At 47.6% G+C, this 26884-nt stretch overlaps 1 pseudogene; it reads right to left on the reverse strand.

Moving 5' to 3' along the window:
* The window catches only part of LOC141091692 (glutamine-dependent NAD(+) synthetase-like), a 52062-nt pseudogene extending 48306 nt beyond the window's left edge, over positions 1-3756 (reverse strand).
* Positions 3757-26884: the final 23128 nt, after the last annotated feature.

Here is a 26884-nt window from a genome sequence, read left to right on the forward strand (position 1 = left end):
TCTCAGTGACCTGGGTCTGCTGGCACGGGAAAGGAAAGGAGAAAGACATTGAATTGAAACCTGATCTTCCATAAGAAGGAAAGACTAGTACGGAACGTAGCAGTAAAAGGGAACAGAGGACGTGGGTTAGAGGAAGAACCCTGCCTAGAAGTTCTAAGCGCAAGGCCGGGGCCCAGTCCCCGAGGTTGTATGGATACTAATGGTCCTACAGCAGACACCGTTGGAGTAGTGGGCTGTAAATGCACTACTCCCATCTAAGACTTGGGGGCACAACAGCAATCTTGATAGTGAGCCGGGACTCAGGAGTAAGGAGTCCCCGAAGAAGGCTACAGCTGTCTGCCGTACAAGTAGAGTTCTTGGGAACATCTGTCAGGAGGCACTCCAGTGTAACTCAGTACTGGGAGTACTTCACACCTAAAGGCGCTATAAGAGGAGACGTTCAGAAAGGCACATGTTGGCGGAGCGCTGGAAGGGAGCATTCCATCTGGCCTGGAGGTTGATTGAGTTCCTGACCCGGGGGACACAGCACGGAGTAAGGCACCTGTGTGTACTACAGACTGTGAGTAAAGCTTTGGAACTACAAGCCTGTGTCCTCCATTGATTCTTGCGCCAACGCACCCACCACCGCAACATCTGGGTACCAGCTTCTACACCGCTTTTGCCTCTCCTCTACCCCTACATCTACATTGCCCTGGGGCTACAGCTCCACCTGTGGGGAGCTTCACCATCTTGGCTGCAACACGCCACCAGCCCCAGAGGATCTGCACGCAGCGTCGGCTCAACATCTCACTTGCCGAACACCACAGGTGGCGTCACAAACTATTCCATTAATTACATTCCACCATTCAAACTTCCCCTGTTAATTGAGCACCCAGGGCCACGGACCAGGTCACCGCTGCTGTGATACATCACGCCGACACCGGCCCGGTACCGAGTACCCCACGGCCCTGGGAGGGTGACCCACCATTACTTTACAATTGTTGGGGTCAGACCTCCAGGACCACCACTGAGCCCGAGAACGAAGCTGCAGTTCCCTTTACAGCCAGGTGGCTAAGAGCGCTGCTGTACAGGAGAGTGGCAGAGCTGCACCAGATCTACAGCCCCTTCTTTGTCAAAGCGGAGGGGGTCCTATAGGTCCAACAATCATAAAGTTATGGCAAATCTACGCCAAAAAAGTGAGAAGAATTTCAGAATGGGAAATTAGCTCCTATGTAATGGATTAGGCCGGGATCACACATGAGAGGAATACGGCCGAGTCTTGCATTTTAATACTCGGCACTGCCGCCGGCACTCAGGAGCGGAGCGTGCGGCCACATAGAAATACATGAAGCTGCACGCTCCGCTCCTGAGTGCCGGCGGCAGTGCCGAGTATTAAGATGCGAGACTCGGCCGTATTCCTCGCATGTGTAATCCCGGCCTTAGGTTGATAACATGGTTGTCAGGTTTTACCTTGACTTATTCCATGGTGTGAACCAGCGCAGCTCCCGGTAATTCCCAGCATTAGCCAACACCATTTTTGGTTGAATTAAAAGTATTTTCCTGGAAAACATACAGTCAACTCAGTAGAAAGTGATCTGAGAAAAAATACATAAAGGATATTAAATGCTTACAGTCAAGCAGTGCAGGGATTTGTCTCTCTACAAGATTTGGAGCCGGGTCTTTTTCCCGCCCGCTACAGAAAGAGGGGGCGGGTCTCTTACCCCCTACAGAAAGAGGGGGCGGGTCTCTTGCCCGCTACATAAAGAGGGGGCGTTTTTTTTTGCTGGCTACATAAAGAGGGGGCGTTTTTTTTTGCTGGCTACATAAAGAGGGGGTGGGTCTTTTGCCCGCTACATAAACAGGGGGTGGGTGTGTCTTCTTCCCGATACAGAAAGGGCGGCGGGTCTTTTTTCAGCTACAAGAGGGGCGGGTCTTTTTCATTCTACAGGAAGAGGGGGTGGGTCTTTTTCCTGCTAAAGGAAGTGGGTCGTTTTCCTGCTACAGAAAAAGAGGGCAGGTCTTTTTCCCACTACGGGAAGCCGGTGTAGGTCTTCCTCTCTCTGATTCTGCTCTCTTGGCAGTCAAACTGCATACAAGTATAAGAGAGAGACAGGGCTTTTAGGCCACGGCAAACAAGTCAGTAGACAATGCCAGGAGCAAAGCATGCTGGAAACAGAGGCTAAAGAAGTTCCAGCTACTATAGTGCTGGCAGAATGCTAAGAAAGAGAAACCACCGACTGAAAAGGAGTGGAAGGCAAGTTATATAATACAAAAATCACAACCATTTCTGGACATATTATACTGATAGGTGCACCACAAGTTGTTTCTACAACTATCAGACCTAAGCAGTCATGTGCCACACATATCAGACCTACGTAGTCACGTGACACAGGTATCAGACCTATGCAGTAATGTGACACTTATGAGGCCCATGCAATCATGTGACACACATATCAGACCCACGCAGTCATGTGACACACTTATCAGACCTATGCCGTTATGTGACACACTTATCAGACCCTCGCAGTCATGTGATACCTAAATTAATCCCATTTTAGATTCAGGCAAAAATGCTAAATGATGTGACCTTCATAAAAATGCAGGAGTTCTCATTTCCATTTATTATCACTGGCAAATGTAATGGAAAAAGAGTTTTACCTGTTGAGGAATATGACTCTGCAGTTATAACGCACATTTTTGTGCATCACCGGCCTGTAATAAACAGGAAACGTTCATGATTTGATAAGCAGATTACACACATATAGCACTTTATATAAAGCCAGGGTTCCCCACATATAGTATATGACATCATTAGTATAGGGCCTCCTAGAAGTTTTAGGACGCAGTAAGTGAGGGTAGCCATTAGTACTGGCATCTTACCTTATCCACAGGATATACAATAAATTGCTGGGGATTTGATCACTGAGACCCCACTAATCATGAGAGTGGGGGTCCCAGAGTCCCTAGTGTGAATGAAGCAGTAGTGAGCATGTGCGGCCACCACTCCCATAGAATGTAAACACAACGTTGGTCGCACATGCTCACTACCGCTCTATTCATCACAAGGACATTGGGACCCCATTCTCCAGTTTGGTGGGACATTTCAGCAGCTAAACCCTCAGTGATCAAACGTTTATCACCAATCTTGTGTATATGGGGATAAATGTTGGCTATGGGACAAGCCCATCAAAAGGTACCTATCACCTTATCCCTGTATGTCAGGGGTGGGTGTATGGACTGAGCACAGGAGCAAAGCCCACACATACCCGGAGGAGCGTCTGTTGCGTTACACATGCCAAAAAGTACTCTAATGAATGTCACCATGGTCAGAAGGACTTTAGGCCGAGACCTCACGAGAGAACAATCATGCCTGCCAATATGCCTGGGATCAGCTGACCATCTTGTGAGTATATGGCACTGCTGACCTGCCGCTGATGACTGGGGAAGGATCTGTTCCTGAGATCTCCAGGCACAAGACTCATCGCATCCCCTTCCCCCAGCTCCTTCATTCAGTAGTGACCTCGTCTCCAGACCCCTTTCCCATGCGGTTTTCTGACCTCAGCATTAAATCCTTCATACTCACATGCCCACATCGCAGATGATATCAGCGGTCACCGGAGACTCCAGGAGTTTGGCCAGAACTTGAAACGAATGCAATATCGTATCAGACTCAAAAAAAATGATCCGAGCAGCCATACCCACTGTAAGGAAAGAAAGAATATTCATAGAATCATAGAATCATAGAATCATAGGGTTGGAAGGGACCTCCTGGGCCATCTGGTCCAACCCCCTGCTCAAAGCAGGATTCGCTAAATCATCCCAGTCAGATGTCTGTCCAGCCTCTGTTTGAAGACTTCCATTGAAGGAGAACTCACCACTTCTCGTGGCAGCCTGTTCCACTCATTGATCACTCTAACTGTCAAAAAGTTTTTTCTAATATCTAATCTGTGTCTCCCCCTATTCAGTTTCATCCCATTGCTTCTAGTCTTTCCTTGTGCAAATGAGAATAAAGTTGATCCTTCTACAATGTGACAGCCCTTTAGATATTTGTAGACAGCTATTAAGTCTCCTCTCAGTCTTCTCTTTTGCAAACTAAACATTCCCAAATCCTGCAACCTTTCCTCATAAGACAGGGTTTGCAGACCGGTCACCATTCTGGTCGCTCTTTTCTGAACTTGCTCCAGTTTGTTGATGTCTTTTTTAAAATGTGGCGCCCAAAACTGGACACAATATTCCAGATGAAATGCACAAACAAGAAGTATTCAGCTCACCCCTCTTCACTCCTGATCACACCTCCGACGCACGGAAACACCCTGACCCGGGTGTATAGTGCATGCACAACATAAAGAAGGATTTTTCCAGCGTCTCCAGGAGATAAAATAATAATTGCTTTATTGAGAATATAAAATCTTCATACCATCAGGTAAAAACGACATAAAGAGGCGTATGGAGGGGAGCAATTTCCTACGCGTTTCACCCTGAAATTTTTTGTTGACTCTTTTGATGGGGAATTTTTTCTTCAGAAGTGTGGAGTTAGCATGGGAGGGAAATTTTCCCCCTCCCTTGCTAACATTGTGGTCGCCATTTTTGAAGAATTTTATATTTTTGATGATGATAATAATTTTTCAGAACATATAATTTTTTATACACGTTATTTTGATGATCTATTATTTATCTGGAAGGGAGATGTTGCTACAGCACATTCCTTCATAAATCATCTCAATCAAAATTCTTTTAACCTTAAATTTACTTTTTCAGTCCATCCGTATACCATCAATTATTTGGATGTGACTCTTTTTGGTAACCACAACATAATTGACATTCTTCCCTACCATAAGGAAACTGACTCCAATTCCATTTTGTTAGCCAGCTCATGTCACCCTCCACATACGGTGAAAAATATCCCCATTGGAGAATTGATCAGACTTAAACGTAATTGTTCTAGGTCTGATCTTCTCCCACATGAAACTAATAAAGCTATTACCAAACTTAAACATAGGGGGTATTCCAACTGGTGTCTGAACAGAGCCCAAAAGATAGTGAATCAAATTGATAGATCGGATCTTTTTTCAGACCATCACAAAAATAAACACAATATCAATCATCAATTAACTTTTTCTACCAATTTTTCTACGCAATTCAAGGATATTGTAAAAATAATACAAAAACATTTACCGATTTTATCACAGGATAATTTACTTTGCCATATTCTAGAAAAAATAAAATTAATTTCGTAGCAAAAAGGGCGCCCAATTTAGCCCATATTTTGTCACCTAGTTTAGTAGTCAGTAATAATAATAAAAAAAGTAATTCTAAAAATTGGTTATCATATACTGGCTTTTTTGGCTGTGGGCATAATTTTTGCATTTCATGTAAACATGTTAAGAAATGCAAATCATTCACTTCTATGTTTACTGGTTTAACTAACAACATTAGGGATTTTATTAATTGTAATACCCCTAATGTTATTTATCTTATTGAATGTACTTCTTGGTCAATTCAATATGTAGGTTGTACGACTTGTCCTCTTAAACAGCGGATACGCAGACATATGTCTGATACACTAAATCCTTCCGCAGTGAATGTTTCTGCAGTCTCGAGGCACTTTGTTACTATTCATAATAGGTGCCTGGATTCCCTTACATTCATTGGCATTGAAAAGGTCTACAAACCAACTAGGGGAGGGGACCACCGCAGAAAGATTCTCAATCCAGAGTCTTTCTGGATCTACAAATTGGGTACTAGAGTGCCGCATGGTATGAATAAGAGGAGAGATCTAATCATGCAGTATTCTTAGGCATCCCTTTCTCTTCCATGTTACCCTATTTTCCCCATAACAAAAGAAAAGGGAATATAAGTAGGAAGAGGGAAACAAAAGCAGGAAGAAGTAACAGGGAAAAAGAAAAAAAAAAATGGCAATTTTTTTTTTTTTTTTTCTGGGTGTTTTTTTTTTTTTTTTTCCCTTTTTGACAATAAATTGTACATAAATTGTTTGTGAATCGCAAGACTCTTGTTATAACACCATCAAAATATACTATAGCTTCTTTATAACATTAATGTGTGTTTTTTAACTGTTTACATTATACACTAGTATTTTTTCTTTTTTTTCTTTCTTTTTTCCTCTCATCTTTTTTGTTATTACAAATTTTTTTTGTGTGTTGGTCTCCATCCTTTGCACAGTTGATTTAAATTTGTTTTGTTTTTTTTTTTTGTTTTTTTTCATGCTAAACGAATGGGTGTGTTTTTCATCTAATTGGTTCACCTGTTTTCTTGATGTGTTTAAATATTTGCTTGGAGACCTTTCTTACGCATTCCATGATTAAGCCCTTTCAGGGTGAAACGCGTAGGAAATTGCTCCCCTCCATACGCCTCTTTATGTCGTTTTTACCTGATGGTATGAAGATTTTATTTTCTCAATAAAGCAATTATTATTTTATCTCCTGGAGACGCTGGAAAAATCCTTCTTTATGTTGTGCATACAATATTCCAGATGAGGTCTGACCAAAGAGGAGTAGAGGGAAATAATGACTTCACGTGATCTAGACTGTATGCTTCTGTTAATACATCCTAGAATTGCATTTTTGCTGCTGCATCACACTGTTGACTCATATTCAGTCTGTGATCTATTAGTATACCCAAGTCTTTTTCACATGTGCTGTTGCTTAGGCCTATTCCTCCCATTCTGTATATGCTTTTTTCATTTTTATTGCCCAGATGTAGTACTTTGCATTTTTCCCTGTTAAAAACCATTCTGTTAGTTGCTGCCCACTTCTCCAGTTTATTTATATCTTTTTGAATCCTCTCTCTTCTCTAGTATTAGCTATCCCTCCTAGCTTTGTGTCATCAGCAAATTTAATCAGTTTACCCGCAATTCCTTCATCTAAATCATTGATAAAGATGTTGAACAATACAGGGCCCAGGACAGAGCCCTGTGGTACCCCACTTGAGACTTTCTTCCAACTGAATGTGCAGCCATTTACGACCACTCTTTGGGTCCGATCACTAAGCCAGTTATGAATCCACCTAACAGTTGCCTTGTCCATTCCATACTTAGTCATTTTTTCAATAAGGATTATATGAGATACTTTGTCAAATGCTTTGCTGAAGTCAAGATATATATAATATATTCTAAATATATTATCCCCAGGTATCCAGGGGAGTATAAAAAGGGGTCAGCCACTGTTCCAGATGATCAGGATTCCCCATCCTAGTTTTAATTATCAGTTTTTAGAATGAAGTTGGGCCAGCAATCAAGTGATTGCTGCGGATCCAGCCTTATAGAAGCTGCCAATGGCTGTATTTCTCCCACAGTGACCTCTACTGGGGAAATTTAGTATTACATGTCAGACATTTAAACGTACACTGATCAGCCATAATATGTGAAGAGAATAACATCTATTATCTCATAACAATTGCATCTGTCAGGGGTGAGATATAAAGCAGCAAGTGAAAAGTCCGTTTTTAAAGCAGATGTTTGTTTTGGATGCAGAACAATTGAGCAACTGTATGGATGTGAGCAAAATGAAAAAAGCCAAACTTTTATAACGAGTAAACTTCAAAAGAATAAGGCTATGTGTGCACATTGTGTATTTGCTGCGTTTTTTCCGTGCGTAAAAGGTCCAAAAACGCAACGAAATACTTATGCATAGAGTTGAGCGAAACGGGTCGAAAAATGTTAAAAGTCGCCGACTTTTGGCAAAGTCGGGTTTCATGAAACGAAACCCGACCCTAGGATGTGGTCGGCCACGAGGTCGGCGACTTACGCGCCAAAGTCGCGTTTCAAAAGTTTGTTTTGCGCTCTTTTTCAGCCAATCAGGATCCACGGACACTGTGGGCAACGTGATGACATAGGCAGGGGTCAACACCATCTTTGAGAAGGGCATGCAAGTGATTGGCTTGCTTTGGGGGGCGTCACAGGGGGTATAAAAGGGCGTGCATGCCGACCGCCATGTTACTCATGCTGATCTCAGAATAGAGAGAGCTGCTGCTGCTGCTGATTTTGTAGGGAGAGCGTTAGGCAGGGAAGAAGACACCAAAAACTGCTTCTGCTGCTAGCGATTTTGCCTGTACAACACACCAGTCACTGTGTGTGCAGTGCAAGGGGAGGCTATATAGTGTTGTATCAGTGGTGTTGGTTGTTGGGCTGCCTTCTAAGGCTTCCTGACATTCCTGCATTGCTGTTTACCCACTGCTCCGCAAACTGCTTTTTTAAAAGCAATCCCAATTTTTTTTTTTGTCCTGCTGAGAAGAAAAAAAAACTGCTTCTGCTGCTAGCGATTTTGCCTGTACAACACACCAGTCACTGTGTGTGCAGTGCAAGGGGAGGCTATATAGTGGTGTATCAGTGGTGTTGGTTGTTGGGCTGCCTTCTAAGGCTTCCTGACATTCCTGCATTGCTGTTTACCCACTGCTCCGCAAACTGCTTTTTTAAAAGCAATCCCAATTTTTTTTTTTGTCCTGCTGAGGTACTGAGCGTGCATTTTTTCACACCATACAGCGGTGTACGCTCCTCACACAGTACCGTGTAACGGCTGTTATCACAGCCACAGTGAAGCTATCAGTGTGTCACTCTGTGAGAATAAAATGAGGACATGTTCCGTTCTTACAGACCTGCACTCTAGGGAGATTCCTATTCTGCCCAATTCTACATACACCTTGTAGTTTGTGATACACTAGCCAAATTCTGCCTGTGACATAGCGCTGTGATATTCAGTGGGCCTCACACAATCCATAAGTGTCCAGTGTCCACAAGTGTGTGCAGAAATTCAAAATCTCCCTTATCCTCTAGTCACTTTGGTCACAGCTGTGCCATCGAGCCTGTGACAGAGCGCTCAGATATTCAGTGGGCCTCACACAATCCATAAGTGTCCAGTGTCCACAAGTGTGTGCAGAAATTCAAAATCTCCCTTATCCTCTAGTCACTTTGGTCACAGCTGTGCCATCGAGCCTGTGACAGAGCGCTCAGATATTCAGTGGGCCTCACACAATCCAAAAGTGTCCAGTGTCCACAAGTGTGTGCAGAAATTCAAAATCTCCCTTATCCTCTAGTCACTTTGGTCACAGCTGTGCCATCGAGCCTGTGACAGAGCGCTCAGATATTCAGTGGGCCTCACACAATCCAAAAGTGTCCAGTGTCCACAAGTGTCTGCAGAAATTCAAAATCTCCCCTGTCCTATAGACACCTTGTACCTTGCTTTACATTACTATATAGTTTGTTGGATTTTGTCTACATTTCTACCAAAAATGAGGAAGGCTGGTGGAAGAGGCCGTGGAATTGGGCGGGGGTTGGCAGCTGGTAATGATGGTGTTGGTGGTGGATCTGATGGTAGTGGCAAGAGCAAAATAGGACCGAATGCAGGAGGTGTTGAGCCTGCGTCATCGTCTGGCTACATAAGGCCTCGAACGCTTAGTTTTCTAGGAGTTGGCAAACCGCTTTTAAAGCCAGAGCATCAGGAAAAAGTTTTGTCTTACATTGCTGACTCAGCCTCCAGCTCTATCGCCTCCTCTTCTTCAGTTGTAAAAAGTAAAAGCACTGAGTCGTCATCGGAGGCTCATGTTCATGAACCACACCTTTCCTTGTGTCCTTCACCCCAACCAAGATTGAAGGATGACGCAGGCCATACTACTGATTACTCCATGGAGCTGTTTTCACATACCATGCCTGGATTATCAAGTGAAATGGTGAATTACCCAGGCCAAGATGAATCTGACATGGAGTGCACTGATGCACAGCCGCTGATGGATGATTCTGCTGGTACATTCACTCAGAGCACTACATTGTCCTCGCAGTGTACAGAGCCAGATTCTGACCCTGATGAGACTCAGGTGCCCCTTCCCGCACACTATACCACCATACACGGTGACACAGAGGAAGGTGCACATGACATAGAAGAGGAGGTGATGGATGACCCAGTTGTTGACCCAGATTGGCATCCATTGGGGGAAGAGGGTGCTGCTTCCAATAGCTGAGATGAGGAGCATCCACAGCAGACATCGACATCGCAACAGCTGTTATCTGGCAGGCCTGAAGCACTCCAAAGACAGGTTCCAAACATCAAAAGAGTTGCTGGACAGCTTGTCCAGAGGGTCAAAAGATCACAGCGTGCTAGGCCGCAAAATGTCTGCCAAAGTAGGAAGAGTGCAGTGTGGCACTTTTTTGAACAAAATCCTCATGATCAGGCCAAGGTTATCTGTAAGAAGTGCGCAAAGACCTTTAGCCGAGGGAAAAATCTGAAAAATTTGAATACCAGTTGCATGCTTAGACATTTAACCAGCATGCACTTGCAAGCGTGGACACAACACCAAACCTCAAGTGCCACATGTGCAACTGATCACAACGAAGGTAGTCATCAACGCTACATTGTTTCCCCCACTGTAAGCCCACCGGTTAGCACAGCAGCAAATGTTGAGGTGTCGTTGCAAGGCCACAGCAGTCAGGGAATCCCACTGTTATATCAACGAAAGACTGATTCTAGGCCATCAGAAAGAACAACAACTCCATCACCATCAACCCTCTCTCAGTCCGCCCTGTCCACCGCTACTTCCACCATATGCAGTTCTCAAGTCCAGCTCACCCTCCCAGACACTATGAGTAGGTCAAGAAAGTACTCAGTCTCTCATCCGCGTACACTGGGTTTGAACGCCCACATTGCCAAACTAATCTCGTTTGAGATGATGCCCTTTCGGTTGGTGGAAAGCACAGCTTTCCGCGAACTCATGGCCTATGCAGTACCACACTATGACCTACCCAGTCGCCACTTCTTCTCTCGCAAAGCCATCCCAGCCCTCCACCATCATGTGAAAAACCGCATTGTCCATGCACTCAAGCAGTCAGTGAGCGGAAAGGTGCACCTCACAACTGATGCATGGTCCAGTCGGCATGGCCAGGGCCGTTACGTGTCCATCACTGCGCACTGGGTTAATGTGGTGGATGCAGGGTCCACAGGGGACAGCGGTGGTGGGACAGTGCTGCCTAGCCCACGGTATAGGAAACAGTTGGCTGTAGACGTTCGACCCTCCTCCTCCTCCTCCAGAAGCGAAAGCTCGTCCACAGAGCGCAGTCGTACGAGCACTCCATCTGCAGCTGCCACTGTTGCACACGATGTGTCCCCCTATCGAGCAGCTAGTGGAAAGCGTCAGCAGGCTGTGTTGCAGATGATGTGTTTGGGCAACAGACACACCGCCGAGGTGCTGGCCGAGTACTTGAAACGACAAACTGAGTCATGGCTGGGCAGTGTACATCTCGAGGCAGGCAAGGTAGTTAGTGATAACGGCCGTAATTTTGTGGCAGCCATAGCCCTTTCAAAACTCAGCCATATACCTTGCTTGGCTCACACCTTGAACCTGGTAGTGCAGTGCTTCCTCAAAAATTATCCAGAGTTAACAGCCCTGCTCCAGAAGGTGCGAAGACTGTGCGCGCACATCCGCCGGTCGCCTGTACACTCCGTTCGTATGCAGAAGCTGCAGCGATTGCTCCACCTTCCCAACCACCGCCTCATTATCGACATTGCAACAAGGTGGAACTCCACCCTGCACATGGTGGAGCGGCTGTGCGAGCAGAGGCAGGCCATAATGCATTTGCGGGAGGATACACGGCCAGGCACTTTGAGAGCAGACATGGAGTTGACAGGTGTGCAGTGGTTGAAGCTGAAAGACCTCTGTAAAGTCCTTCAGTGTTTTGAGGAATGCACACGGCTGGTAAGCGCAGACGACGCCATCCTAAGCATGAGCATCCCACTTATGCGTCTGCTCATGCAAACTTTGACGCACCTTATGGAGCAGGCATCTGCAGCCAATGTTGATGAGGAGGAAGAGGAGGAGGGAATCCTTGATGACATTCAGCCATTGTCTGCTCAGGGACCTCTCCTGGACGAGGTGGAGGAAGAAGAGGAGGAGGAGGATGATGGGGATGATTACTTAGGGGAGGAGGATGCATCTCGTGGGGCAAGTGAAAATGTTGGCGTGGCAAGGTCTGGTACAGGGTTTGTGCGTGACTGGAGGGATGTGGATTTGCCAGAAAGTGCTCCTCCAACCAGCACTCGCAGTGCATCATTGACACCGGGAACATTGGCCCACATGTCAGATTATGCCTTGCAGATCCTAAAAAGGGACCCTCGCATTGCCAAAATGATGAACGATGACGACTACTGGTTGGCCAGCATCCTGGATCCACGCTATAAAGGCAAATTACAAAACATCATGCCACAGGAGAACCTTGACCTAATATTGGCTAATAAACAAGCAACTCTGGTAAATCGGTTGCTTGAGGCATTCCCAACACACAGCAGCGGTGATGGTTCTCACACGAGCCGTACGGGCCGGGGGCAGCTTGGCAGAGGTGTTCGTGGTGCACACAGCAGAAGTGGCGTTGGAGACAGGGGTTTCATGACAATGTTGTGGACTGATTTTTCAAATACCGCTCACACAACTGGTCATACTGCATCGATGGAAAGTGACAGGAGACAGCAGTTGTCAACTATGGTTACAAACTACTTTTCCTCCCATATCGATGTTCTCCCACACAGGTCATTCCCCTTTGACTATTGGGCCGCTAAACTGGACACCTGGCCTGAATTGGCCCAATATGCCTTACAGGAGCTCGCTTGCCCAACTGCAAGTGTGCTATCGGAAAGAGTCTTCAGTGCAGCTGGATCAATCCTGATAGAAAAAAGGACCCGTCTGTCAACCCAAAATGTGGATGATCTAACCTTCATTAAAATGAACCATGCATGGGTTTCCAAGGATTTTGTCCCACCTTCCCCTGATGACACATAGGGTGACAGAAAAATGGCTTGCTTTGGTCCACCTCTTCCTGGTACTTCACCTATTTCGCCTTTTGCATCAGCTGAATGTCCAACATCAACATATGCCACTTTCTAAAACTCCCTAACTGTGCTGCCTCCCCCCCCCAATGGCCAGGGTCACCACCTAGCGCACGACACCGTGTGAGTGCCGTTGCACTGGACAGGTGGGTAGGCCGACTCTTGGGTGCGGGCACTGGCACAGGGTCCCTCATAGTGCAATCAAGTGTCTCTGATGGTGGTGGTGCACACCCGCCGTCAGACACACCGCTGTACTATGAGGGGCCCAGTGCCAGTACCGACGCCCATGAGTGGGCCCCCCTTGCTTGGGCAGGGCCCCAGCATTTGCAATCTTTACCTCTCCCTGCTCCTCTGCTGTGTAATCTGGGCCATCAAATCCATACTGTGCCTGACACCGTCTGAGCCTGCCTCCTGATGTATAGACATATATTTTGAATCTGTACGCTATCCATACATGTTATCCGGGGATACGGTACCCTTTCTCACCTTTGTGCAATCACCTGCAAGCCATACTGTGCCTAACACCGTCTGAGCCTGCCTCCTGATGTATAGACATATATTTTGAATGTGTACGCTATCCATACATGTTATCCGGGGATACGGTACCCTTTCTCACCTTTGTGCAATCACCTGCAAGCCATACTGGGCCTAACACCGTCTGAGCCTGCCTCCTGATGTATAGACATATATTTTGAATGTGTACGCTATCCATACATGTTATCCGGGGATACGGTACCCTTTCTCACCTTTGTGCAATCACGTGTAATCCATACTGGGCCTGAGAACGGCTGGCGAGCTGTTAAGCAAGCTACAGCACCTGTGGTTTGCACACGTAAGTTTTTCATTTTTTCAGGAATGACGGTTAGGCCTAATTCCGGAACTGCGGTTGACCTGCACTTACTGGGAAATCATCGTTCGCGGGTAATAATTGTAATCACAGATCCCCATCACTAACGTTGTTCAGCGGGTTATCTTCACCTGTAAGCGACAAACGCTGGCCTTTTCAGTGTAGCGCACATGCAGCCACGGACATGTAAGGGCATGACACACCAGTTATTGGCCAATCTCATGTGCCAGAGCCTCACGTGTCCCTCTAGTAAGCCGGACTCAGACCGCGGGGCATGACGGAGTCTCGTTCGTTAACGGAATTAAGCTTGCAATGTGTGCATCTGTTCTGTAGCTGGCATGGTTGAGGTTTCCCAGGTGGAGTCGAATTAAACCGTAGGCTCCACTCCTGGTGGTGCCCTTTTGGACATTCCTTTAAGGTTCAGCTTTGCAACCATACTGCCCACGTAAAACAAACACTTTGCCTTCATGAACGCTGTTTGGAGGGTCATGACTCGTGGGAATAACGCCGCCCAATCAGTTAACCTGCTAGAGAGATCGTTCGTTGCTCCCTAGGAGGAAGGTAATGCCACTGTGGCGACCGTACTCCTGGGGGCGACACAAGTGCACTGATGCCCAGCCACTGCTTGATGAATCTGCTGGTACATTGACCCAGACCACTACATTCCCCTCGCACTCTACACAGCCTGAATCTGACCCTGATGAAACTCAGGTTACCCTTCCCATATACAGTTCCATCTTACACGGTGACAAAGAGGAAGCTGCAGAAGAAAGTGCAGGTTCGGCCCACCCGCCATCAGACACACCACCGTACTATCAGGGGCCCTGTGCCAGTGCCGTCGCCAACGAGTGGGCCTCCCCTGCTTGCTCAGGATCACAGCACTTGCAAGGTTGAAATACTGTGCAGTGAGATGGAAGATGGGGACGACGAGGAGTCCAGACTAGTACAGGGATTCCCTAGCGAGGAGACTTATTTGATTGTTTTCAATGTTGGGACAGCTATTTTTGGGGAGCACTATACTCTGGAGAATGATAGATGGGGCCCACCATACACTGGAACATTCCAAAGGTGGACATCAGACACTGGAGCAGCATTTACAGGGCCCATTATACACTAGAGCATTAGAAATGGGGCCCATTATGTTTGGAGCATTATTTGGGCCCATAAGACAGTGGAGCTTCATCCATGGGGACCAACATATACTGTAGCATTATGTGGACCTCATCATATACTGTTTCAAACATTATATGGGACCAATGATTCTGTATGGAGAAATAGATGGGCCTCGTCATGAGATGTAAAAAGTGAAGTATTTTTCATTGTACTATACCGCTATTTCTCTGCCGTATCGGAGCATGATGAGTTGTGGTATGTGTTAAAGGGGAGCTCTTTCGCCCAGGGCACATGAAAACCTGGAGCCAGCCCTCCCCCCCCACAACTTTAGCCAAATAACCCCCATTTTTCAGTGCGTAACTTGTATTATGAAGTTAATTAAGGTTGACAAGCTTAAGTAAGAAGAATTGATGCTTTTGGCATTCAAATGGGCACTGTAGGTGTGTTTCCTGTCCTCCTCTCACTGCCGACTTTTATTCCCCATTGACTTACATTGGGTTTCGTGTTTCGGGACGACCCCGACTTTTCCCTATAATCGGACGATCTTGCTCGACCCGACTTTTGGATAAGTCGGGTTTCACGAAATGAAACTCGACCCTTAAAAACCAAAAGTCACTCAACTCTATTATAGACCCAAACTAATTCGGAAACATATTCTTGCCAACGGGCCTTCTTTTCACTCTCCAGAGGGCGCAACTTCTGAATCAATGTCCGATTAAATCGTTCACAAGCCCCATTCTCTTGGGGGTGATACGGTGTGGTCCGGGATTTGTCAATTCGATAGAGGTGATGTAGTTCTTCCATGACTTTTCCCAAAAAACTTGCTCCTTGATCAGAATGTATTCTTTGAGGACAGCCGTATACTTGTATAAAGTTTCTACAAATTGCGGAGGCAGCTGACTCTGCGGTCTGATCCCGAGTGGGGGTGACCACAGCGAACTTGGTGAAAATGATCTACCATAACGAGAAAGTGTTCGTATCCCTGGAATGCGGGACCAATGGTCAGATAAGCCACCGTCAGAAGCTCAAGGGGTGCTGAAATCACAATTGTCTGTGTGGCGGCTCGCTGAGCGGGCGGTTTGGTCAATTCACATAAGCGGCAAGTCCGACAAACGTCGTCCACAACAGCCGGCAAGCGTGGGTGATAAGCTTTCTGTTGCAACCATTGCAAAGTCTTTTTAACTCCAAAGTGGGGCCCTTTTTCATGAGCCTCTCGAGCCAGTTCGTGTAATTGAGCTCCGGGCGTAACCACCTGCCAAACCGTCATTGAGGTTGTTTGGGATGTTATTTTACGGTACAATAGTCCCTTTCGGATAACCAACCGCTCCCAATGTTGCAGCATCAGCGACAGGTCTTGGGTCAAAGTTTGTCGTTGAGTATCAGTGGGTAATTGGCCAGCGGCGACCCATGTCCGGAGAAGTCCAACTTCCTCGTCTTCTTGTTGTTGTTGTTGTATCCACTTATCCCGAGATTCTTCCAGTATGCCTCTGGGGGTCTCTGGGGAAGATACTTTTGGATTGCCATTTGTGAGCACGGCAGCGGTGAGGGCGTACGGTATTTCTTCTCCTTCTAATTCTTCGTCTTGATTCTGCCCCGGAGTTGTATGTCGAATCCTGGAGAGGGCGTCAGCATGAACATTCTCGGCCCCTCTTTTGTAGATGATTTTATAATTGAACTTCGCCATCCAGGCTACCCATCACTGTTCCAGAGCCCCCAATTTGGCATTTTCCAAATGAGCCAGCGGGTTGTTGTCCGTTCGCTCCACCACCTCGGAGCCCGCTAGGTACTCTGCAAATCTCTCCGTCATGGCCCACACCACTGCGAGGAGCTCGAGCTTGAAGGAGCTGTAATTGTCAGGGTTACGCTAGGAGTCATGGAGTGAGCGGCTTCCATATGCGATCACCCTCTCCCGGCCGTCTTGTACTTGTGACAACACAGCCCCCAGCCCGTGAAGACTCCCGTCAGTGTGTGGGATAAAAGTTTGTGAGAAATCCGCATAAGCCAACACTGGAGCATCCGAGCGAAATAGGTGGCATTTCTGAGGCTTCACCTTCAGCCCGTACTTTTGCAGCCGGCTGAGTACCTGCCCCAACCGCTTTAGGTGGTCCTCGAATGTGGCGGCATAGATGATATCGTCTAGGTAGATCAACGTGGCCTCAAAATTGAGATCTCCCAGACACCGCTCCATCAACCGCTGAAAGGTCCCGGGGGCATTGGCCAGTCCAAACGGCATCCGATTAAACTCAAATAGTCCCATGGGTAATATGAATGCCGTCTTGGCTCTATCTTCTTCTGACATGGGCACCTGCCAGTAACCACTGGCTAAGTCCAGGGTCGAAAAATATGTTGCCTTCCCCAAGGCGGACAAGGATTCTTCTATGCGGGGCAATAGAAGTGAAAGCGTTCAGTTTCCGATAGTCCACACAGAATCGTAGTGTACCATCTTTCTTTCAGACCAACACGATTGGGGCCGCCCAGGGGCTTTGACTTTCCCGTATCACCCCTTTTCGCAGCATCTGGGCCAGCAAAGTTTTCACCTCTTGATAAAGTTGTGGAGGAATTTGTCGATATCGTTCCCGGAAAGGGGCCGCTCCTGCTGTGGGAATTTCATGAGTGATGGCAGTGGTACACCCAAAATCATCTTCATGACTAGCAAATACTTCGTGGTACTGCCCAAGCAATGTTTTTACCTGGGAGAGTTGGGTTGCAGTTAGCCCGGAAAGCTCGGCCTGCATCTGCTCCAGAATATTTTGGCCCTTCTCCTGAGCCGAGACTTCGGTGGCCTGTAGGGTTCGAACCGTGACTTTCCACGGATCCTCGGGGTGGACTCGCAATTGTCCCGCAGGAGCTGGCAGCACTTCCTCTAAGGGCCTTACTAGTTTGGCCAGTTCAGTCCGTGCCTTTAGAACAATGTCTCGATCTTCAAGGTTAACGCAGCATACCAGGACGATTCCTTTTTGTACGGTAGTCAGGGAACGGGCCACCAGTATGCAAGGAGGCAAGCGCTCCGAGTGACACGGCTCCACCTGCACCTACACGCCCTCCAAAAGTATCGAAGCTCGAATTGGCAGGGCCACCACAGTCTGCCCAGGAGGTAGCACAAGCAGGGGAGCCGCTGATGCGATGACCTTGCCCACAGCCTTGCCCTCCCGGCAGTCCTGATGCACCCGTGCACCTCGCACCAGCTGTTGGAATACCCGTCCTTGAGCTGTGCGGAAACCCCACTGCTTCAGAATCCTTTGTGTGGGATCATTGAGCAACAGGTTGCCAAACTCTCGTAAAATATTCATGCCTAGGGTGACGGGGTGTCGTTGATCAGCTTCCCCTTGAGTCAGCACCACCCCTCTTCGACCAAGGGGTTTACCACACAACGTCACCTGCACCCACACTACCCTGGCAACCGGGACCGGCAGTTGGTTGGCAGCTATTAGTCTGATCACGGGCCCCCACTGAGGTCTTGCTGCCTCCGGAAAGTTTTGCTGAAAGTACGTTGCGGGCATAATGGTTACTTGTGACCCCGTGTCCACCAAACACCGGACGGCCCGGCCCTCCACTTCTGCCCAAACCACCGGACATCTTGCTACCAAATCTTCGGGGCTTCCACCACCCCTAGTTGTGGTTTTCGGCTCCGAGCGGAGTCCCCCCAGCCCGGAGCCCTTTAGTTTAATGGTCGCTGGGGTGTGTATCTCCCACGCCGCGGAGACTCTCAGGTGAAGTGGCCTGGTTCTCCACACTCAAAACACCGGGCCGGTATAGACTGACCACCCCGCGGGGAGTGTGATCCCCAGGGGCCGGGATTAAAGCTAGGTCGCCCAGCCCCAGTCTCGGTTCTTCTCTTTACTTCGGCCAACTCGCCCTTAATATTTTTCAATTCTCGCTTCATCTCCTCCACCCAATGAGGCTCCTCAACTGCATCCGAGGAGGCCTCCACACCTCTGACCTTCCCCACAGGGACCGCCATCCCCTGCTCTTGCTCTCGAACCCGTGCCTGACTTCCCACTTCTGAAAAGTCTATTTGGGGATTCATTCTGATTTGCTCCCGTAATGCCTGCTTTATTAGTGGATCTCGCAGTCCAGTCACCAGTAGGTCACGTAGGGTAATCTCAACAGGTCCTACCCCTACCCCGTCTTTTCTTTCAATCGCCGTATGCAATTCTTGAAGGACATTCATGTACTGAGTAATCGTCTCCCCTTCTGCCTGCATCCGACTAAACAGACGGGTCCTTAACTCTCCCACATTAGTGGGGTCTCCGTGAGTCTGTTCCACTATCTGTAACACTTTTTCAAAAGAGTTGCGGTGCCCCGGAGGTTTCAACATCACTGACCTCCGCACCTCCCCGTCTAGGGCCATGAGTGCCACTTCGGCTTCCAGGTCAGGGGTCATTGGGTGCATCCGAAAGTGCCCCCGCATCTGCTCCGTCCAGCTCCATAACATAGTATTGGAGCCGGAAAATCTAGGCAGGTTGTTCAGCATGGCCCCCAATGACAGGCTGGAATGGGGGCCATCACTATTTGTAGAATTGATGGCCCCACCCTGATCGGGGGTGCCACTGTTCGTGCTCGGAGACTGCATACTGCCGACTACGCCAAGTGTAGGGTTCGAGCAGGTTCTCAGGATGCAGTGACGAGACACGAGACAGGGTTTGAATTGTATAATCAACTTTTATAGTTTGTAGCCGCTGGGCTATGCTGAACCAGAAAAAGGATAACAACAATGTGTCCTCGCAGGGACTCAAATCAATCTAACAATAAAACAATGCTTTTATATTAACTGGCAGCAACCCGGTTAGTCCGGGTGTCAATGGCCACGTATGACCAAACTAAGGATCCTTATTTTCTATAGCGCACTTAACCTTCCAGGCGTCGCTCGGGTTCGCAGATGCGACCGCTCAAGGATCGCTGATGTGGCTGCCTCGTAATCCTCGATATCCCGGGAGAATTTGGGCTCGACCGACCCTGAAGAATTGGTGCAGGTGGGGCACGATAGGCCCTGAAGAAACTGTGCCGGTGGGGCGCAACAGGCCCTGAAGAAACTGTGACGGTCAGGCGCGACAGGCCCTGAAGAAACTGTGACGGTGGGGCGCGACAGGCCCTGAAGAAACTGTGCCGGTGGGGCGCGACAGGCCCTGAAGAAACTGTGCCGGTGGGGCGCGACAGGCCCTGAAGAAACTGTGCCGGTGGGGCGTGACAGGCCCTGAAGAAACTGTGCCGGTGGGGCGCGACAGGCCCTGAAGAAGCTGTGATGGTGTGGCGCAACAGGCCCTGAAGAAACTGTGATGGTGGATCTCACAAGCGTCCTTTCAGAGGCTCTCATCCCTCAGCAGAGTTATGACGCAGTCCAAAAACATAACTGTTACCAGACTCCGCTCAGTGCCCCTCAGTAACCGGGGTGGGGGCCTCTACTGCCGTCTATAGCGAGGGGGCGCCCCCTGAGGCCGGTGATGACAGGGCCGCAGCTGTGGCAGAGGGCAGGGGAGCAGTGTCCTGGCTGCTATACTGGATTCATGTCCCGTCGCAGCAGTCACTTGAGGTCCCAGACCTGTCACACCACGGAGGGAATCAGCGGGCGTGGCCTTATCTGAACGTATCTGGGGAGGGGCCGCCGATGAAAGTCTCTCCCGTGTCACTTGTCGGTGAGTGCGTAGTTTTACCTTCACAGTCCCCTGCCTGTCTCTCCTCAACACCCCAACATCAGTTGCCTCAGTCCTTTTTCTCTCACACGGCTTCCTGTCTCCTCTCAGGCTCCGTGCCAACTGCCACTTCAGCGCGCCCCTTGCTCCTTTTATGTTGGCACCGCCCCCTGTTTCCCTGACAACGTCAGTCAAATCTCTCCTTTTACTGTCCTCCCAGTATCGTTCCCTCAGGAACCCTGATGGCGGTCCCCCGGGTACCTGTCCATTCACTGTCTGGGAGTCCTCCTCCCCACATGTGTATACATACAGCGCATGAAATAAGTGTTGAATACATCACCGTTTTCTAAGTAAACATATTTCTAAACATATATTTGTCGTTAACAACCCATTGAAACCACAAAGGCAAAGAAATCAAACCACAGATGTCCATAAATTATGTGTAATAATGTAAAAATGACACAGAAAAAATATTGAACACAGGAAGAAAGAGAGGCGCTAAAAGCCATGGAAAGCCACGACACCAGCTAAAATCTATCGGTAATTAAAAAGCAATCCTGCTAGTGAAAAATAATATCAGCTGGTTCAACTGATTGCCTCTTTCAGCCTAATGAAGTTCCCCGCTGCGCCCGAGTCCACATAAGCCACCTCCGAGCCACGTCTCTGACCAAAAACCAGCTGAACAGAAAGGGTAAGAGGAGTGGGACACACCTAGGAAGGCCTCTCTTACCTGGCCTAGGTGGAGGAGTTTCCCGGCCTCTCTGGGCAGGAATGCAAGAAGTGGGACGCGCTGCTGGGTCGCCCTCCCAGGGCAGTGGGGTACTCGGTACCGGGCCGATAACTCAGGGTGAAGGTGTCACAGCAGCGGTGACCCAGTCCGTGGCCCTGGGCGCCCAAGTAAAAGGGAGATTGAATGATGGAATAAAGTTGAATGGTTCGTGACGCCATCTGTGGTGTTCGGCAAGGGAGATGTTAAGCCGACGCTGCATGCAGATCCTCTGGGACTGATGGTATGACGCAGCAAGGATGTTATAGCTCCCCACAGGTGACGCTGTAGTCCCAGGGCAGTGTAGATAAACATTGCAGGAAGGGTGCAGTGGTAGGCACAGGGATGTAGCAGTGCCGGAATGGTAGCAGGAAGGAGGCAAGGACACAACAGGGTGCAGTTTCTTTACCTTTACTTTGGCAAATGCAGTCCAGGGTCCTGATTACTGATGGTACAAGGGCAGGCTAGTCTGGAAGCAATTCAGGGATCTCTCTCTCAGCAGATGGGTTGTGTAGTCTCCTTCCTAGCGCTCACTTGAGGTACATCCAGTACTGAGTTACATTGAACTTCCTCCTTATTATCGTCTCTCAGAACTCCTCGTATGGCAGACAGCTGTAGCCGCTATTTCTCTCTTGGCTCACACTGTGCAGTTGTGCCTCCGAGTCTTAGATGGGAGTCGAGTATTTACAACTTCCTACTCCTCTGGTGTCTGTTGCAGGACCATTAGTGTTCATACAACCATGGAGACCAGGCTGCAGATCATGCGCTGTCTCTGGAGAGGAGCCTTTCCTCTCCGCTCGATCTCCCAGCTCCTTCTCCACGTCTGCACACTTCACCCTCCTCACACTAACTAACTATGCTCCTTCCTGGCCCTCAGAGCGCGCTCCTCCCCCAATCCTGGTTTAGAGCTCCCTCTGCTGGCCTGGAGTGGGAACTGTGTTGCATGTATAGATAACCTGCTGGAGAGACCCTTCCTTGCTTCCAAGCCTGACATCACCCTCCCTGGAGGAAGGCAATGCCACTGTGGCGACCATACCCCTGGGGGTGCCACATTCCCCCCTAGTACAAGTCAGCATTCCTGGGCTGATGAAAAACATGTGAAACATATAAACAGTATGAACAATTATAAATGTTACAAGATTTGAAAAAGGGAAAAAATTTACAAAAACCAAAAGCTCCAAAAATAGTCCTATGATGATAAGTCCATTCCTGGGCAAATGGTGAACTATTTACAAGGTTAGTAACCACACACAGTCCTGTGGCCAAAATGTCCATAAAACAAATGGGAAAAAGTCAAAAAGGAAAGTTCTTACAGAATATCTCTAGGCACAAAACTTGAACAGTTATGTATGTACATGTTAACAGTTACATTACTTTAACTTATTTTAGATACGGAATCTACTGGGTGGTATACCTTGTGTGGTATGGGTAGATCTGCGTAACACTGGTGTTGTTATGGACCGAACTCGTTGTCCGGGTCTAACTACTGATGTTGCGTGTAAACTGGGTAGCAAGCGTCTGCTAGCTCTTAGAGTCACTGTGGGCATGACAGATTCACCACAGGCAGGACGAGGGTTCTCTGGCTCCACTGCGGGTATGGCATCTGCTACCTGAGCTTCCTGATTTTCAGAGTTCTCTGGAATCACTTCTTCTTGTACTACCAGTTGGGGAAATGTCAACACTGGCAACACTATGGCATCATTTACTTTAGTCCAATTTGCAGGGAATTGTCCAAGTATAGTGCTGACCTTCTCTTCTTCCTCTAAGGGTTGGATGTTGTTCTGTTCTTCCATTCTTTCCTTCAACAGATCAGGGCACAATTTCAGATGATCTCTTGATATGGCTGCTGAGGTCTCTCCTCCATCTTTACTAATAAGGCATACTTTGATGTTGTCAAGGTTTGAGGGTAAGATGGTGTAGGGTTCAGCTTCCCATTGGTCATCCAATTTATGCAATCTTCTTTTCCTCTTGAGGACTTGTTCTCCTGGTGACAAGGGAACTGCAGGTGCATTTTTGATTGTAGTTCTTCTCCTGTTTTTGTCTTGCCTGTGCTAGACTCTTCTCCACACACTCTTGAACTCCATGGTACTGTTGTTGTCTTTCTGTATCCCAGTCAGCATCTGGTGATGTTACCTCAGGTGTCAGGACTCCCATGTCCACATCAATAGGCAGCTTACCAGGTCTTGATCTCATTAGGTATGCTGGGGTACAGGTGGTGGAATTCACAGGAATGTGATTGTAGAGGTCTACCAGATCTTGCAACTTTTCTGGCCACAGATTCCTCTCTTCCAAAGGCAATGTCTTCAGTAGGTCAATCACCACCTGGTTCATCTTCTCACATATGCCATTGGTCTGTGGATGGTATAGTGTTGTCTTGAACTTCTTACAACCGTACAAGTTACAGAATTCCTGGAACACTTCTGCTTCAAAAGCGGGACCTTGATCAGTAAGCACTTGCTCAGGATATATCCATGTGGCCTGCAAAAGTGCTGTTGGAATGCTCTGGCTGCTGTCCTGGCTGTTTGATCCTTGACAGGCACAACTACCAGGAATCTTGAGTAGTGGTCCACGATGGTAAGAGCATAGATGTAGCCTGAACGGCTTGGGACCAGCTTCACATGGTCCAGGGCTACCAACTCAAGTTGCTGTTTGGTTATTATTGGCTGTAGAGGAGCTCTCTGGCTGTTTCGATCCTTTCTGCGCAGGTTACATTGTCCACACTCCCGGCACCACTTTTCAATGGCTTTCCTCATACCTGCCCAGTAAAATCTCTCCCAGAGCAAGGCTTCCAACTTCTTCCATCCGAAGTGTCCAGCTCCATTGTGGTATGCTTCCTGGACCATTGAAGCCTCTCTCTTTGGGACTACCACCTGCCAGACCAGCTCATGAATGCGGGCATTGATACTCCTCCGACACAGCTTTCCTTCATAGATATACCTCCAGGCGGCAGTAGCATACACCCACAGTCCTGTGTCCCCCAATGAGGCGAAGGAGAAATAAAAGGTTAATGACTTGCCATATGACACACTTCAATGGGCCTCAACTGGAACTGTTGAGTGAAGGGTGTGCAGCTGCAGTACAGGACACAGCCCTATGGAAAAGAGAGGCGCTGTTTCTGGATGAAAACAGTCATTATTTCTATCATATCGGCAGCAGCAGAAGTCACAGCTGAAACTCTACAGCAATAGGCAAGAATCAGGCATATCTCCAGTCCCAGCCACTTAACCCCCTCCAATTCTGCGGTCAATAGCGACAATGGCATCTAAGCGATTAGACCGGATTCTACTAGGATGCCGGTCAGTGAGTCAATAATAGGTGTAATAAAAGAAGCAATACTGTGTCTTATACCAGGGATCCATAAAGTTCTTTTCAAGGGGTTTACAATAAAAGTCTAAAAAAGTTAAATAATGTTATAAAAATAACAAAATATTATTTAAATTAAAAAACAAAATTATGATAAAACGCACAAAAACTCCATAGATGTTTTAAAAAAAGTATGCTTATTTTGTACGCAGTAGGACTGACGTGCTGGATGAAGTTGCAGGGGTAATCCGGCACGTCACCTAGAGATGCAGAAGCGAGCAGAGCTTTAATGTCACATGGCTAATGCAAAAAAACTGCTGCCATTAAAATGCGCTAGCCCGAAAAATTGGCGTAAAAAAAAAAAAATTGCCAAAATTGGGGTCAATTTTTCAGGATTGTTGGGGCCCCCACATTTATGTGATTCGTTAGACGTAAGTCGTGTGTTATACCTTTCATCGACATTGGCCGAGCCCAGAACCAGCAGACCACCAGGCAAACCTCTCGTCTAAAGACTGAGCTGAGCGAATAAGTAGGCGACCACCATCCGTATCCGAGCCTGGAGAGAGACGGGACAGGACGGGGTGTAACCGAAAGAAGGAACGTGATAATAAGACGATTATCAATTGTTCTACCCATTACCTGAACGTTCTGCAGTGCCAGATTCTCCGGGCTGCTCCCGCCGTGGACGCGGAACTGAGGAGCTTTGCCGGTCACCATCGTGAATACCCCGATCACGGCTTTAACAGCAGCATCAATGTTCGGGGTCAGGTGGTAACTGAAGATACAAAAGCATCGAACATAATCAGAAAGGCTGGCAAGTTATAGGGCTGATGGCGAAAACTGCGCCCCAAATCTGCCAACATACCTGGCAGCATTACATGACTTGTGATTAGTGTTAACCTCATAGAAAATGAGAATAGAGGGGCCACGACACTGATAGAGCACTGCGCCCCCTGCAGCGTGGCCCCATTTAGCGGAAACACCCAGTGCGCAGGGAAAACTGAAGGACAGGTCCCATTTATTTTCAGCATCAAGTGGGGTCATAAAGGGATATCCTAGATTACAATCCCCCTTTAACCCCTTCCTGACATCCGACGTACTATCCCGTCCACGGTACCCGGGCCCGTATGATCGTGGACGGGATAGTACGTCTACCGCGATCAGCGGCGCCCACGTGGTGAGCGCCGCTAATCGCGGCCGGGTGTCAGCTGATTATCACAGCTGACACCCGGCACTATGTGTCAGGGGCGGTCACGGACCACCCCCGACACGTTAACCCCTTGCACACCGCGATCAAACATGATCGCGGTGTACCGGGAGTTAAAGGGAAGCATCGGCAGGGAGGGGGCTCCCTCCGTGCTTCCCTGAGCCCCCCACGGCAGCGCAATGTGCAGCGCTGCTGCGGGGGGCTCCTATCCTCCAGGCCCCCGAATCCAAGATGGCAACGGGGGCCTTCGGGGGCCTGAGGAAGCTGGCTTCCTCAGTGCCTGCAAAGCGCAGGCAAGAGGAAGTCTGCTTAATGCCTGTGACAGATTGCTGATCTGTCACAGTGATCTGTGATGTGACAGATCAGCGATCTGTCACAGGACAGTGATGTCCCACCTGGGACTATGTTATAAAGTAAAAAAAAAATTAAAAAAAAATGTAAAAATAAATTAAAAAAAATCGCCAAATAAATTAGAAAAAAAAAAAAAAATATTCCCTCAATAAATCCATTTTTTGGAAATAATAAAAAAAAAACCCAATAAAAGTACACATATTAGGTATCGCCGCGTCCGTAATGACCCGCCCTATAAAACTGTCCCATTAGTTAACCCTTTTAGCGAACCCCTTAAAAAATAAAAATAAAAAACGAAGCAAAAAATAATGATTTATTATCATACCGCCAAACAAAAAGTGTAATAACGCGCGATCAAAAAGACACATATAAATATCCATGGTACCGCTGAAAACGTCATCTTGTCCCGCAAAAAACGAGTCACCACACAGCATCATCAGCGAAAAAATAAAAAAAGTTATAGCTCACAGAATAAAGCGATGCAAAAATAATTATTTTTTATATAAAATAGTTTTCATTGCATAAAACCGACAAAAACATAAAAAAACAACCTAAATGAGGTATCGCTGTAACCGTACTGACCCGAAGAATAAAACCGCCTTATCAATTTTACCACACGCGGAACGGTGTAAACGCACCCCCCCAAAAGAAATTCATGAAACGCTGGTTTTTGTTCATTCTGCGTCACAAAAATAGGAATAAAAAGCGATCAAAAAATGTCACGTGCCCGAAAATGGTACCAATAAAAACGTCAACTCGTCCCGCAAAAAATAAGACCTCACATGACTCAGTGGGTCAAAATACGGAAAAATTATAGCTCTCAAAATATGGTGATGCAAAAACTATTTTACAATAAAAAGCGTCTTT

The sequence above is a fragment of the Dendrobates tinctorius genome, unplaced genomic scaffold (genome assembly GCF_039654945.1).
Source record: "Dendrobates tinctorius isolate UK_male_01 unplaced genomic scaffold, ASM3965494v1 ptg000055l, whole genome shotgun sequence".
In the NCBI taxonomy this organism is placed as follows: Eukaryota; Metazoa; Chordata; class Amphibia; order Anura; family Dendrobatidae; genus Dendrobates; species Dendrobates tinctorius.